Raw genomic sequence first — 15724 nt, forward strand, 5'->3', positions numbered from 1 at the left:
CCGTAACGGTGTTTCCATTTGATCTGTTCCTTGCAGTGAGGGCAGACGCCAGTGATCTCCGACAACAGCATGAGCCAGCCTCCGACCTCCCTCTTGTTGTACCCCAAGAATTTTTTTTGTGGACTACAAGAGGAGGATTCAGGCGTGGGGAGAGAGTACAGAAAGAGAAGAGCGAAATCGTGAGTTTTGTCTAAATTTTTGGAGTGAGAAGAAAGAAGGTTAAGGTTTTGTTTGAACTCTTGGGAAATCGATCTTGAGTTTTGTCTGAATTTGGGGCTGTTTAAAATTTTGGCGTGAGGTCTAGAGCGAACCCAATGCAAATGTATTCCCGCTTAACCAAAATATATTTTAGGGCTTTCCAATTTTTTCTAAGTATCAGAGCACTATTAGTCTAATTTTTTTATTTATTTGCTTACTAACTTATAACAACATGCTTACCATGTTGTTATAGGTAAACTCATTGACAATGTGCACACCTCGTTGTTGAGTCAACTTATGTCAACGGGCAAAGAGTGCACGTTGTCAATTACTTGTAAATGACCAATTCGACAACATGTTTTAAAAGCACGTTGTTGAATATTACATTTCACAAGGTGTTTTCACTACACGTTGTTAATCTCGTGTTGTTAAAAATGTTTTTTCTTGTAGTGCTAGCTATCCACTTGACTTAATTGCATGGTCCTATGTTAAGATTGATGGATCCAATCATCCAAATTTGAAATAATCTATGTAATGTATAATGAAGTAAAGATGAGTTAGATGCATCTCATGCATGCATTCCAATAGTGAAATGTAGCTTCATACATTATTCCATTCCAACTCATGAAATGTACCTGCACCTCCAAATTAACCTTTCTAACATCAATTATTTGGCTTCTAACCAGCTATGTTTCAAGTTCAAATAGCTAGGTAAGTACAACATTTTTACAGCTTCCCGTTTTGTACATAATACAATGAAGATAAAGTGAATGAAGTTCTTGGCCAAAAAAAAAAAAAAGTGAATGAAGTTATATATAATTCTTTGGCTACCACAAAATTGCCAAAATGTGATCAAATAATTAAAACAAAATTGGGTGAAGTGGAATTAATGGTTGGCATGTGACAGACATGATGGGTGGATGGATTGCAGAGATAAGGTCCTATCCTTAAAACTTGGTTCTCCTGGATCCAACATCGTATTTCTCTATTTGTGACATATCGAATATGCAATTTATGACTGCCCTTGCTTTGTTGGGAATGTGATATGACTTTGTTTGTGGGCATCTCCATATTCACCCACAGTGTCTTTGTGGGCTTCAAAGATACTGTTCTGTCCAACTTAGCCCAAAATAGGCAATTCTACGGCCTATACAAGTAGTCCAAAACCCAAGCTAAGCCACCCAAACTATCTCAAAACAATCCATCATCGTATCGATCATAATCACCTGCTTCCGATTGGTAACCGCGACTATGGAATCGAGTATCAAAGTTGAAACCAAGAGAAAGGCAATAGTGGTTTGATAACAATACTTTGCTAGCTTAGAAGTGAAGTGAACACCACAGGCAGAGAGAGAAGGGTGGGGGGTTTGTTCAGTACATGTAGTAGTGTAAGCTTCCTATTAATACTATAAGCTTCGACATGGACCGAAGCCATTGCGTTATATGTCGACATTTGTGACAGACATTATGTTGACATCCTGTGTCATCTATAATGGAAGAGGAGAGAAACTCACCTATATCCGAAATGCCAGCTCATATATCATTATATCTCATTTGGTGTCACAACCCAATAAAATTGTGAAAGGTGGGAGTATAGAAAGTTTGACTTCTATTTGAAATTTCATACCCATCATCATAAGTTCATAACAAGTTAACCTGGCTGATGACATTTCACAGATAGCATACCATGAATAAATGTGCAACAAACAACACACTTGTTAAAATTGTAAAGGCCAATCTAAGGCATCAACCAAACAACCTCAACCAATTACATCGAGTTACAAAATGTACTCTTATTTTTAGGGAATTAATATCATACTTTCTAGTCTCAAAAAATGTAAGACCACGACATGAAGTCCCTGCCACCTACTTTGGAGCTAGTCTAATTGGGCATATAGAGAATGCAACACAACGAGCTGCTTTTGCCAGCATGAAGCGCTCATTTTCTGTCAATGGCCTCTCAATCACCTTCACAACATTCGCATCCTAAAACAATAAATTAAATAACCATTAGAATGGAGACACAGCCCCAGAAGTGATAGGCATCATAGAAAGTATTTACTAGAATAAATGAATGGTTATTTGGGAAACAAAGCATCTATATATAGTCCACTATCTGCTTATTGAAAGAGAACACAGGCGCAAGGATTTCATGTACATATTCAAATTTATATAAAAACAAAAACAATTTATGTGAAAAGAAATACATAATGCACTAACCTTTTTCAGTTGTTGAACAGAAGGTCTCACACTGGCAGTATCGCCAATCACGAATACATTGTTGAGATTCCCACGTTCATCCCTTTCAGCTGGGGAGGAGGTTGAATGCCGCCATTGCCCATTAACAATGAACTTGTAGTAATACCTGAAGGCCAAGTAATATTTTCGAGATAAGCTTTCTCCAAGAAAAATTGGAAAAAATGAAATAAGTAAAAGAATATCACATATAAAACTCGAAATCTACACATCTGCGTATTAATGTATTTATGTGGTTTAGATAACAAATGTAATCAAGGAAACTGAAATCACAGTGCATGAGCTTTGAAAAATTTTCAAGCACTGAAGTTAACCAGGAGTCATTAAATCTCATATTTTTATCCTTATCACAACCAAAAGATAAGTAATGCAATGCTTTTTACTTACTTTCCTTGTGAAAGTCTAACTTCTGCTTCAAATCGTGATCCACCTTTGTGATTTGCCCGAATTGGTTCTTTCCAATTTGCAGTGAAATCTCCAACCAAGTTTACTTCCTCACCCTGTAATAGAGACGGTGGATACAGGAAAGACCAGAAAAAACAAAGAAGTTCAATCACTATTCAATTATAGCAGGTATAATGCTTTAAAGACTACATGCTTAAAACTCTTCATAGAATTTGTCCTAGGTCAATATGGCATTGAGAAAGAAAATTAATGACATTGTCCCTTCAGATCTATACATTGACCACAATTACTGCTAAAAGCACACTAGAGTTGAAACTGAAATTGTCAATTACCTCTTGCCCATTCCATACAAATGTCACAGCATGTGTTGCAGGTCCATCATGTTTGCCATTTTCCACCATGGTTATAAGATCCCATATTGCCCAAGCAATTGCTGGTCTGCATTAAGATTTCAAGCATATTCTTCACCAGTTAACATATTGCAAAAATACCCCTAATCACAAGAAAGGATTTTTTTTAGGGATATGAGTCATAGTCACAAGCAAAGGAATTATGACATTTCTTTCAACAAACACATAAATTATGGCCACGATTCTACGGCATCAAGTACTCTTGTTTTAAGTCGACAATATAATAATTACAAACAGGATGGTCAATGAGAAGAACCTGTCAGGCCTACATAAATGCAACCCAGTGACAAAATTGCAAGCTGCATGAAGAGAAGTATCAATCATCCAGTGCAAGTACGCTATCACACAAGCAGGAGATCGATCAAAACCAGTAGTACAATTAACAAAAACACGATGATTCTTTTTCAGTAAGCGTAATAATAATCCCACACAAAATGATAGTTTCTTCCTCAAATCAAAAGAATCTCCCTCCCTGCAAAAAGAAGGTGCAGACATTTTAGAAAGTGAGCTGTAAGCTATTAAAGCATTGCATTCTGACCCATTCAGGACTTCCCTTTCCATGTCTAAAGTTAGCATTACATTGTGAGGCAATAACAACCTGACTCAATTTTTATTCACCCTTCGGTAGAAAGTATATGAAATCAGTAATGAATTTCAGCTAATGTCCAGAAAAATAAACCAGATGTTAAAATTTTAGCAATACATGAAAAGAGCTCATGTTCTTCCCAATTGGTACTTGATAAAATGATTACAGAAACTGACAAATGCAAACACATGCACCCATGCTCGCACTTCCTCCACGAATAGAACTGACCTCAAAAGCAAGATCTGGCGAATTCTTTCATCAATAAATAGAATCCTGCATAGAGCCTTTTATCTATTTACCTTATTGGATAGTTGATCATCAGAATATTGAATTTTTGGCATGATTCATTTATTGAATTGGAATTGATGCCCCAATTTTCTGTCTCAGTTCCACTTTGGAAATTCAGTACAGCAGTAACTCCCTGTACGAAGAATTCATAGCAGTTAAAGAAAGACGTGGATAAAAACAACACCCTGTGCGATGAATAATCAATAGATGAGATAATTATTACTGAAGGCATGTTTAATTACATGCAATGGACCAAATAAATAAATTGCAAAGAACTAGAACATGTTCCTTTGCCACCATGAAAATCTGCATAACCATTTCAATATAAGCCGGCACAATGCGTATATGTGTATACTACATATTTCCAATGACACACATAACAGAAATGCTGTTTTGCATAAAAATACAAGGTGAAGCAGCACTCACCGCAACATTTGACAAAGTCTCCACGTCGTCTTCTGTTTGTATACATGATCCAACATATATTTGCTCTGTAATCTAACAAATGAACAACATAATAAATGAGTAATTTAATGAAAATTGCTACTCATATAAACTAGATGTTATCGAAAGAATAAAGTATTATCCATTCTTTAGTTTCAATACAAGTATATAGAACAAAAAATTTGATGAATATCACACCTTACTGTAGCGCATGCCAAGAGAGTGATTATAGTATAGCTCGCCTTTAGAGCGTTCCAGTGCCTTAATATATTCTTCTAGTGGGAAATTTCCATAAGCCCATTCTCCATCTCCAGGCTCCTCTTCAGCAAAGATACAAACAACTTGGCTCATGGGTTGGGCAAGAGTATTCCTCTGCATTTGCGATTGAATACGACCATTTTGGTCATTCAAAAACTTCAATCCTTGTGATTTTAGAAACTTCAAGGCGAATGTAACAAAACCAGAGTTCCCACTGCTTTCGGTAGATGGTTGCAAATTTGACGCCAATACAGTCTTGTTCCAAGTGGCAACAGGAACTCGACCTCTATTGAATAGATATCGAGGTCATTCGAAACAATCAGTTGTTGAACTGGAAAAGGAGAGAATGGTCTTTCGAGAACCAGGCTAAAAGATCCTGTTTTCTCCTTCAGCATCTTCCTGAAGAAACCAAAGACTGAAAAAAAATAAAAACAAAAAAATGATGAACAGACAATCATTCGCAGTTGAATCATATACAAAATTCAAAAACTTCAAAGGCTAATTTAGACACTTAATCACATGCACAGTAAAGAATTATATTATGCTCCAAAACCAGCATTCAGTACACTCAACCTACAATATTTCCTGTGTAAACTCTGCCCTTCAGATTCATCCATAAAATCCATTGTCATCCAATTGGCCAAGAAGTGTTCCAAAAATAGAAAAATTCAAAACATAAATATGAATTAAACCAATATAAGATATTGTTCAATTTTAGCATTATTTCTCACATTTTTAGTCTTGACATTAATAATCAGTTAATCAAAGACTAATCAATGTGAAATTAAAAGGTTAATGGCATACTGTGTATCACCAAAGTCGTTGGTCACAACAAGCCTGCCTCCAGACGAATCACCAGCCTTCTTCAATGTGTCACCCACCATTACTATCCTCGACTTCTCCACATTACCCTACCAGATATAATTCAAAAAAAAAAAAAAACACATTATTCACTGAAACAATGAAACAGAATCAAAAGCTCAGAACTTTAATTGAAAGAGAGAGAGAGAGAGAGAGAGAGAGAGAGAGAGAGAGAGAGAGAGAAGAAGATGAAAATAACACATTATTCACTGAAACAATGAAACAGAATCAAAAGCTCTGAACTTTAATTGAAAGAGAGAGAGAGAGAGAGAGAGAGAGAGAAGAAGATGAAAATACCCCTCTCCTGAGGGCGTGGACGAAGATTTTGCCGTCGACGGAGAGTGCGAAACGAATTCCGAGCGGTTTCTCGAGAGTAACCATGCATGTACTCGTTCAAGTTCATCTTGAACGAAGACGAACCACCGCTCGACATCGCGAAAACCCTAACCGTTCCGCCATTGGAGCGGAGCTTCTCTGTACGACTGGTTGTGGAACGGCCATTGACGAAGCACGCGTCGTATCGGCCCCAAAATGAGGAAGAGCGGCCGTCGAGCAACGGCGGCGACGATCGATCGAGAGCTCTGCAACTGCCGAGTTGCAGAGTGAACATCTTGTTGAGAAATCAAATTGCTAACGTTTTTTCGAAGCGCTTACCGTTATTGTTCTGTTAAGAGTGTTTGTTACTGAGGAGTTGGAGCTCTCTCACTCTCTCAGCTATCCATAACTCTTCGCTCTGATTTCTATATGCTGGGCCCCAGCATCTGGTTCTGGTTCTTAGTTCTGGGTCACGTGCCTATGATCACCACTCACGAGCATTCCATCACTTTCTTTCGTTTCCCTATTAACATTGCCACGTCGGATGAGTATGAAAAGCTTTTAACCAATCACTGCCCGCCACGGAAGACGAAGTTCACTCTCTAAGGGTAATATTGTAATTTAGGATTGATGATGAACGAGTGTAGAGTAGTAAATCACAACAAGTTTCGAGAAGCCTGTGAACATGTATGCATTCCCGCGAGATATTTTTTAGTGAATCGAGAAATCTCCAACTCCAGGGCCCCTACTGATCATGTGATCTTTTTTCTTGTCGAAGATCATGAGATTTATGTATCATGATCGCAGGTACGTATAACTTTACTAGTTAAGAACACTTCTTTCTACACATTCTCAGTTTGACTCCTTATATTTTAATATAATTTGATCAAAATTTAATATAAGAAGAACTTTTCTATTATAAGAAAACGTAAAATCACCAACATGACAAGAGGGAGAGTCCCACATCTCAATATTTCAATATTTTAACCGACCCTACTCTCTTACTTTTCTTGTTTGTGATACCACATCACCATCTCTATTACAAGGAAATACAATCGGAATATTTGTTTATGATATGTATAGTTCTGTTCTTTCTTTCTAATGTTGTTATATGCTTGCTTAATTTTCATCATGGAAATTTTACTCATGCTCGTAGGTAGCAAGTATTTTGAATATTTTGGATGATGAACTGGTTATAATGTTGGAAGTTACATCTTAATTCTTAAGGTTGTTTACCAAGTCTTTAATTTCTAAATTTAGCTGAGTTGGAATATTTTATTATTTCTTTTTGGTTTTAAATTGACCCTTGTTCTAGGTGTAGTCATGGTTATCTTTTCTTTTAAAAGCCTTTGTTGTCCTTTATTGGTAACTTTCTTCCTTTTTCCTTCATTGACATTGATTCATTGACTGAAGTTTGTTCTTCTTGATATGAATTAGAATTATATCATGGACAAATTAATTTTTATCTCTTTGCAGTTGTCAGACTTATGAAGGCGGAGTTTCTGGGGAACCTGGTTCTGAAGCTCATTGTGGGTGTGTTTCAGACTTATTGCTGTTTAAAGATTGTCAATTGCAATTTGTACCAATGATCTCTTTTGCTGGTTATGTGGGTGAAGTATTAAGAGAGTCCAGTTGGAGTGGAGAGCATGAGTTTAAAAGCCCTTGAGCATTAACTTTTGATATTACCAAGTAATAATGTGACATCAGATGTGCGTTTTAAGAAATTGGCATATCTATGTTCTTTTGACTTCCATTCTTTCCTCCACTTACATGCCAAATTGTTTGTCTGCCTGTATGTCCTTTGGCAAATTACCTAATCTGAAGATTGTACATGTGAAACAAAAATTTACTATTGTCAAATTATCTTTGTGAACTTTTAGGGCAATGTATTCTGGCTTCCCTTTTCTAGAATAATAGGTTGTTTAATGTATGCTATGACTTGTACTAGGCCAGATATAGCCTTTGATGTAGGCCGGCTTAGTAGATATACAAGTAATCCTAGTCAATTACATTGGGATGCAATCTCTAGAATATTAAAGTACTTAAAAGGTACCATGGATTATGGAATATATAGTACAACGGGTATCCGACGGTTTTAGAAGGATACACCGATGCTAGTTCGATAACAAATCGGGAGGATCATAAATCCACTAGTGGCTGGATTTTTACACTTGGTGGAGGAGCCATTTCTTGGGGCTCTAAGAAACAAACTTGTATCTCGGACTCACCATGGCAGCCGAATTTATAGCCTTGGCTTCATATAGTAAAGAAGGGGAATGGCTAGAGAATTTGTTAATAGAGATACCGATTTGGGCTAAGCCAATGCCTCATATTTCTGTGATAGTCAAGCAACACTATCAAGAGAGAGAGAGAGAGAGAGAGAGAGAGAGAGAGTACCCTGGTGGGGATGGTGAGGGGAGCTGGAGCAGTGAAAACGGGCATGTTTTGAATGAGGTTTGGAGGAGAAGAAGAAGAAGTAGTAAGTCTGGCAGAGACACGTAATAATGTAGGGCTTTTCCTGCTGAGAGGAGACTCAACAGGAGAGAGGAATGAGAGGTGGAGGAAGAGGTGAGATGGAAGCTATTAACAATCGAAGTTACAGACATCGTAGGTGGGCAATGGGCCTTGGACTTGGGTGCCTTTATACACCTCACCAACAAGTTATATCCACACCCACACCGGCCCACACCCCTCTATTCAAATATTGAAATGGAGTACGTACGGTACGTACGGTACGTACTGAAAGTGATAGCCCAGTGAAGGAGAGCTTCTAACCTTGGAGGATGAGGTTTGGACGCTGGAGATCACTCTGTGTCTCCCTCATTGCCAATTGCATGGTCATCATCACTCATCACCAGTGGCGGAGCCAGGAAAACATACTTATGGTCACACCTGATTTCAACTTGCTTCAAAACCTTTTCATCAAAACAGAAAATAGCTTTAATTTAAATAGAAGTTGTTACCTTTTAATCAACAAGAAAGAAACTTATATAATATTACAACAGTGAAATATAATAGAGATAAAAACATAGTTATATATATATATATTCTTGTAAATCAATACACTTTTCTTTCCATTATAATATGTTAGGAGTTAGAAGCACAAAATTATCTAGCATCACTACTATATGTCAGCGGACCACAAAAATTTCAGTACTACAAAATAGGAGAGACATAGCAAAGTTTGTTGACCATGGAGAATAGGAGAAAACGTGAGAGGAATTAGATGAAAAGTCTTGAAGAGTGAAAAGTAACATTCTAGAAAAGAGAAGTAGCCAAAAAAACGAATAAAAAAAGAAAAGTACGTGTGTGAGTCTGTGAGACCTTAAGTCAGAACTGATATTTTAAGGATCTTTTAGTCAAAAAAAACTATGAAATCAATAAACCATGTCTTTTTCTTCCAAAAGTTGAGTGGGACCCATGTCCCCCCCGGTCCTCACGTGGCTCCGCCACTGCTCATCACACACTAAATTATATCATCTCATTAATCCATCATCTTCGTAAATTGCTACATATATCATGCATACCCAATACCTGTTTGCCACGTACGCTGTGATTGTGGCATGCATTCATTTTATTCCTACCTAGCTATCCTATGTTAAGATTGATGGATCCAATCATCCAAATTTGGAATAATCTGTGTAATGTATAATGAAGTAAAGATGAGTTAGATGCATCTCGTGCATGCATTCCAATAGTGAAATGTAGCTTCATACATTATTCCATTCCAACTCATGAAATGTACCTGCACCTCCAAATTAACCTTTCTAACATCAATTATTTGGCTTCTAACTGGCTATGTTTGAAGTTCAAATAGCTAGGTAAGTACAGCATTTTTACAGCTTCCCGTTTTGTACATAATACAATGCAGATAAAAAAAGTGAATGAAGTTATATATAATTCTTTGGCTACCACAAAATTGCCAAAATGTGATCAAATAATTAAAACAAAATTGGGTGAAGTGGAATTAATGGTTGGCATGTGACAGACATGATGGGTGGATGGATTGCAGAGATAAGGTCCTATCCTTAAAACTTGGTTCTCCTGGATCCAACATCGTATTTCTCTATTTGTGACATATCGTATATGCAATTTATGACTGCCCTTGCTTTGTTGGGAATGTGATGTGACTTTGTTTGTGGGCATCTCCATATTCACCCACAGTGTCTTTGTCAAAGAATACTGTTCTGTCCAACTTAGCCCAAAATAGGCAATTCTACGGCCTTTACAAGTAGTCCAAAACCCAAGCTAAGCCACCCAAACTATCTCAAAACAATCCATCATCACCTGCTTCTGATTGGCAACCGCGACTGTGGAATCGAGTATCAAAGTTGAAACCAAGAGAAAGGCAATAGTGGTTAGATAACAATACTTTGCTAGCTTAGAAGTGAAGTGAACACCACGGGCAGAGAGAGAAGGGTGGGGTTTGTTCAGTACATGTAGTAATGTAAGCTTCCTACTAATACTATAAGCTTCGACATGGACCGAAGCCATTGCGTTATATGTCGACATTTATGAGACATTATGTTGACATCCTTGTGTCATCTATAATGGAAGAGGAGAGAAACTCACCTATATCCGAAATGCCAGCTCATATCTCATTTGGTGTCACAACCCAATAAAATTGTGACAGGTGGGTGTATAGAAAGTTTGACTTCTATTTGAAATTTCATACCCATCATCATAACAAGATAACCTGGCTGATGACATTTCACAGATAGCATACCATGAATAAATGTGCAACAAACAACACACTTATTAAAATTGTCAAGGCCAATCTAAGGCATCAACCAAACAACCTCAACCAATTACATCGAGTTACAAAATGTACTCTTATTTTTAGGGAATTAATATCATACTTTCTAGTCTCAAAAAATGTAAGACCACGACATGAAGTCCCTGCCACCTACTTTGGAGCTAGTCTAATTGGGCATATAGAGAATGCAACACAACGAGCTGCTTTTGCCAGCACGAAGCGCTCATTTTCTGTCAATGGCCTCTCAATCACCTTCACAACATTTGCATCCTAAAACAATAAATTAAATAACCATTAGAATGGAGACACGGCCCCAGAAGTGATGGGCATCAGAGAAAGTATTTACTAGAATAAATGAATGGTTATTTGGGAAACAAAGCATCTATATATAGTCCACTATCTGCTTATTGAATGAGAACACAGGCGCAAGGATTTCATGTACATATTCAAATTTATATAAAAACAAAAACATTTTATGTGAAAAGAAATACATAATGCACTAACCTTTTTCTGTTGTTGAACAGAAGGTCTCACACCGGCAGTATCGCCAATCACGATTATATTGTTGAGATTCCCACGTTCATCCCTTTCAGCTGGGGAGGAGGTTGAATGCCGCCATTGCCCATTAACAATGAACTTGTAGTAATAATACTTGAAGGCCAAGCAATATTTTCAAGATAAGCTTTCTCCAAGAAAAATTGGAAAAAATGAAAGAAGTAAAAGAATTATCACATATAAAACTCGAAATCTACACATCTACGTATTAATGTATTTATGTGGTTTAGATAACAATTGTAATCAAGGAAACTGAAATCACAGTGCATGAGCTTTGAAAAATTTTCAAGCACTGAAGTTAACCAGGAGTCATTAAATCTCATATTTTTATCCTTATCACAATCAAAAGATAAGTAATCCAATGCTTTTTACTTACTTTCCTCGTGAAAGTCAACTTCTGCTTCAAATCGTTATCCACCTTTGTGATTTGCCTGAATTGGTTCTTTCCAATTTGCAGTGAAATCTCCAACCAAGTTTACATCCTCACCCTGTAATAGGGACGATGGATACAGGAAAGACCAGAAAAAACAAGGAAGTTCAATTACTATTCAATTATAGCAGGTATAATGCTTTAAAGACTACATGCTTAAAACTCTTCACAGAATTTGTCCTAGGTCAATATGGCATTGAGAAAGAAAATTAATGACATTGTCCCTTCAGATCTATACATTGACCACAATCACTGCTAAAAGCACACTAGAGTTGAAACTGAAATTGTCAATTACCTCTTGCCCATTCCATACAAATGTCACAGCATGTGTTGCAGGTCCGTCATGTTTGCCATTTTCCACAATGGCTATAAGATCCCATGTTGCCCAAGCAATTGCTGGTCTGCATTAAGATTTCAAGCATATTCTTCACCAGTTAACATATTGCAAAAATACCCCTAATCACAAGAAAGGATTTTTTTTTAGGGATATAAGTCATAGTCACAAGCAAAGGAATTATGACATTTCTTTCAACAAACACATAAATTATGGCCACGATTCTACGGCATCAAGTACTCTTGTTTTAAGTCGACAATATAATAATTACAAACAGGATGGTCAATGAGAAGAACCTGTCAGGCCTACATAAATGCAACCCAGTGACAAAATTGTAAGTTGCATGAAGGGAAGTATCAGTCATCCAACGCAAGTACGCAATCACGCAAGCACGCTATCACGCAAGCAGGAGATCGATCAAAACCAGTAGTACAAGTAACAAAACACGATGATTCTTTTTCAGTAAGCGTAATAATAATCCCACACAAAATGATAGTTTCTTCCTCAAATCAAAAGAATCTCCCTCCCTGCAAAAAGAAGGTGCAGACATTTTAGAAAGTGAGCTGTAAGCTATTAAAGCATTGCATTCTGACCCATTCAGGACTTCCCTTTCCATTTCTAAAGTTAGCATTACATTGTGAGGCAATAACAACCTGACTCAATTTTTATTCACCCTTCGGTAGAAAGTATATGAAATCAGTAATGCATTTCAGCTAAATGTCCAGAAAAATAAGCCAGATGTTAAAATTTTAGCAATACATGAAAAGAGCTTATGTTCTTCCCAATTGGTACTTGATAAAATGATTACAGAAACTGACAAATGCAAACACATGCACCCATGCTCGCACTTCCTCCACGAATAGAACTGACCTCAAAAGCAAGATCTGGCGAATTCTTTCATCAATAAATAGAATACTGCATAGAGCCTTTTATCTATTTACCTTATTGGATAGTTGATCATCAGAATATTAAATTTTTGGCATGATTCATTTATTGAATTGGAATTGATGCCCCAATTTTCTGTCTTAGTTCCACTTTGGAAATTCAGTACAGCAGTAACTCCCTGTACGAAGAATTCATAGCAGTTAAAGAAAGACGTGGATAAAAACAACACCCTGTGCGATGAACAATCAATAGATGAGATAATTATTTGTGAAGGCTGTTTAATTACATGCAATGGACCAAATAAATAAATTGCAAAGAACTAGAACATGTTCCTTTGCCACCATGAAAATCTGCAAACCATTTCAATATAAGCCGGCACAATGCATATATGTGTATACTACATATTTCCAATGACACACATCACAGAAATGCCGTTTTGCATAAAAATACAAGGTGAAGCAGCACTCACCGCAACATTTGACAAAGTCTCCACGTCCTTTTCTGTTTGTATACATGATCCAACATATATTTGCTCTGTAATCTAACAAATGAACAACATAATAAATGAGTAATTTAATGAAAATTGCTACTCATATAAACTAGATGTTATCGAAAGAATAAAGTATTATCCATTCTTTAGTTTCAATACAAGAATATAGAACAAAGAATTTGATGAAAATCACACCTTACTGTAGCGCATGCCAAGAGAGCGATTATAGTATAGCTCGCCTTTAGAGCTTTCCAGTGCCCCAATAAATTCCTCTAGTGGGAAATTTCCATGAGCCCATTCTCCATTCTCCATCTCCAGGCTCCTCTTCAGCAAAGATACAAACAACTTGCCTCATGGGTTGGGCAAGAGTATTCCTCTGCATTTGCGATTGAATACGACCATTTTCGTCATTCAAAAACTTCAATCCTTGTGATTTTAGGAACTTCGAGGTGAATGTAACAAAACCAGAGTTCCCACTGCTTTCGGTAGATGGTTGCAAATTTGACGCCAATACAGTCTTGTTCCAAGTGGCAACAGGAACTCGATCTCTATTGAATAGATTATCGAGGTCATTCAAAACAATCAGTTGTTGAACTGGAAAAGGAGAGAATGGTCTTTCGAGAACCAGGCTAAAAGATCCTGTTTTCTCCTTCAGCATCTTCCTGAAGAAACCAAAGACAGAAAAATAAAAACAAAAAAATGATGAACAGACAATCATTCGCAGTTGAATCATATACAAAATTCAAAAACTTCAAAGGCTAATTTAGACACTTAATCACATGCACAGTAAAGAAGTATATTATGCTCCAAAACCAGCATTCAGTACACTCAACCTACAATATTTCCTGTGTAAACTCTGCCCTTCAGATTCATCCATAAAATCCATTGTCATCCAATTGGCCAAGAAGTGTTCCAAAAATAGAAAAATTCAAAACATAAATATGAATTAAACCCATATAAGATATCGTTCAATTTTAGCATTACTTCTCACATTTTTAGTCTTGACATTAATAATCAGTTAATCAAAGACTGATCAATGTGAAATTAAAAGGTTAATGGCATACTGTGTATCACCAAAGTCGTTGGTCACAACAAGCCTGCCTCCAGACGAATCACCAGCCTTCTTCAATGTGTCACCCACCATTACTATCCTCGACTTCTCCGCATTACCCTACCAGATATGATTAAAAAAAAAAGAAAAACACATTATTCACTGAAACAATGAAACAGAATCAAAAGCTCTGAACTTTAATTGAAAGAAGAGAGAGAGAGAGAAAAAGACGAAAATACCCCTCTCCTGAGGGCGTGGACGAAGATTTTGCCGTCGACAGAGAGTGCGAAGCGAATTCCGAGCGGTTTCTCGAGAGTGACCATGCATGTACTCGTTCAAGTTCATCTTGAACGAAGACGAACCACCGCTCGACATCGCGAAAACCCTAACCGTTCCGCCATTGGAGCGGAGCTTCTCTGTACGACTGGTTGTGGAACGGCCATTGACGAAGCACGCGTCGTATCGGCCCCAAAATGAGGAAGAGCGGCCGTCGAGCAACGGCGGCGACGATCGATCGAGAGCTCTGCAACTCGGCAGTTGCAGAGTGAACATCTTGTTGAGAAATCAAATTGCTAACGTTTTTTCGAAGCGCTTACCGTTATTGTTCTGTTAGAGTGTTTGTTACTGAGGAGTTGGAGCTCTCTCACTCTCTCAGCTATCCATAACTCTTCGCTGTGTGATTTCTATATGCTGGGCCCCAGCATCTGGTTCTGGTTCTCAGTTCTCAGATATGGGTCACGTGCCTATGATCACCACTCACGAGCATTCCATCACTTTCTTTCGTTTCCCTATTAACATTGCCACGTCGGATGAGTATGAAAAGCTTTTAACCAATCACTGCCCGCCACGGAAGACGAGTTTCACTCTCAAAGGGTAATATTGTAATTTAGGATTGATGATGAACGAGTGTAGAGTAGTAAATGTAAATCACAAGAAGTTTCGAGAAGCCTGTGGACATGTATGCATTCCCGCGAGATATTTTTTATTTTGGGGTTTAACCGGCGAGATATTTTTTAGTGAATTCAGAAATCTCCTACTCCAGCGCCTCTACTAATCATATGATTTTTTTTCATGTCGAAGATCAATGAGATTTATGTATTATAATCGTGGGTACTTATAACTTTATTGGTTAAGAACACTTATTTTTACACATTCTTAGTTTGACTTCTTTTACGTTAATATAATTTGATCAAAGTTTAATA

At 37.3% G+C, this 15724-nt stretch overlaps 2 pseudogenes; both read right to left on the bottom strand.

Annotated features, from left to right (window-relative positions):
* Positions 1 to 1834: 1834 nt before the first annotated feature.
* LOC147288691 (phosphoglucan phosphatase LSF1, chloroplastic-like) lies at positions 1835 to 6426 on the bottom strand (annotated as a pseudogene).
* Positions 6427 to 10705: 4279 nt separating this feature from the next.
* On the bottom strand, positions 10706 to 15188 carry LOC147288692 (phosphoglucan phosphatase LSF1, chloroplastic-like; annotated as a pseudogene).
* Positions 15189 to 15724: the final 536 nt, after the last annotated feature.

This window comes from Dryas octopetala, chromosome 4 (genome assembly GCF_963921425.1).
Source record: "Dryas octopetala chromosome 4, drDryOcto1.1, whole genome shotgun sequence".
In the NCBI taxonomy this organism is placed as follows: Eukaryota; Viridiplantae; Streptophyta; class Magnoliopsida; order Rosales; family Rosaceae; genus Dryas; species Dryas octopetala.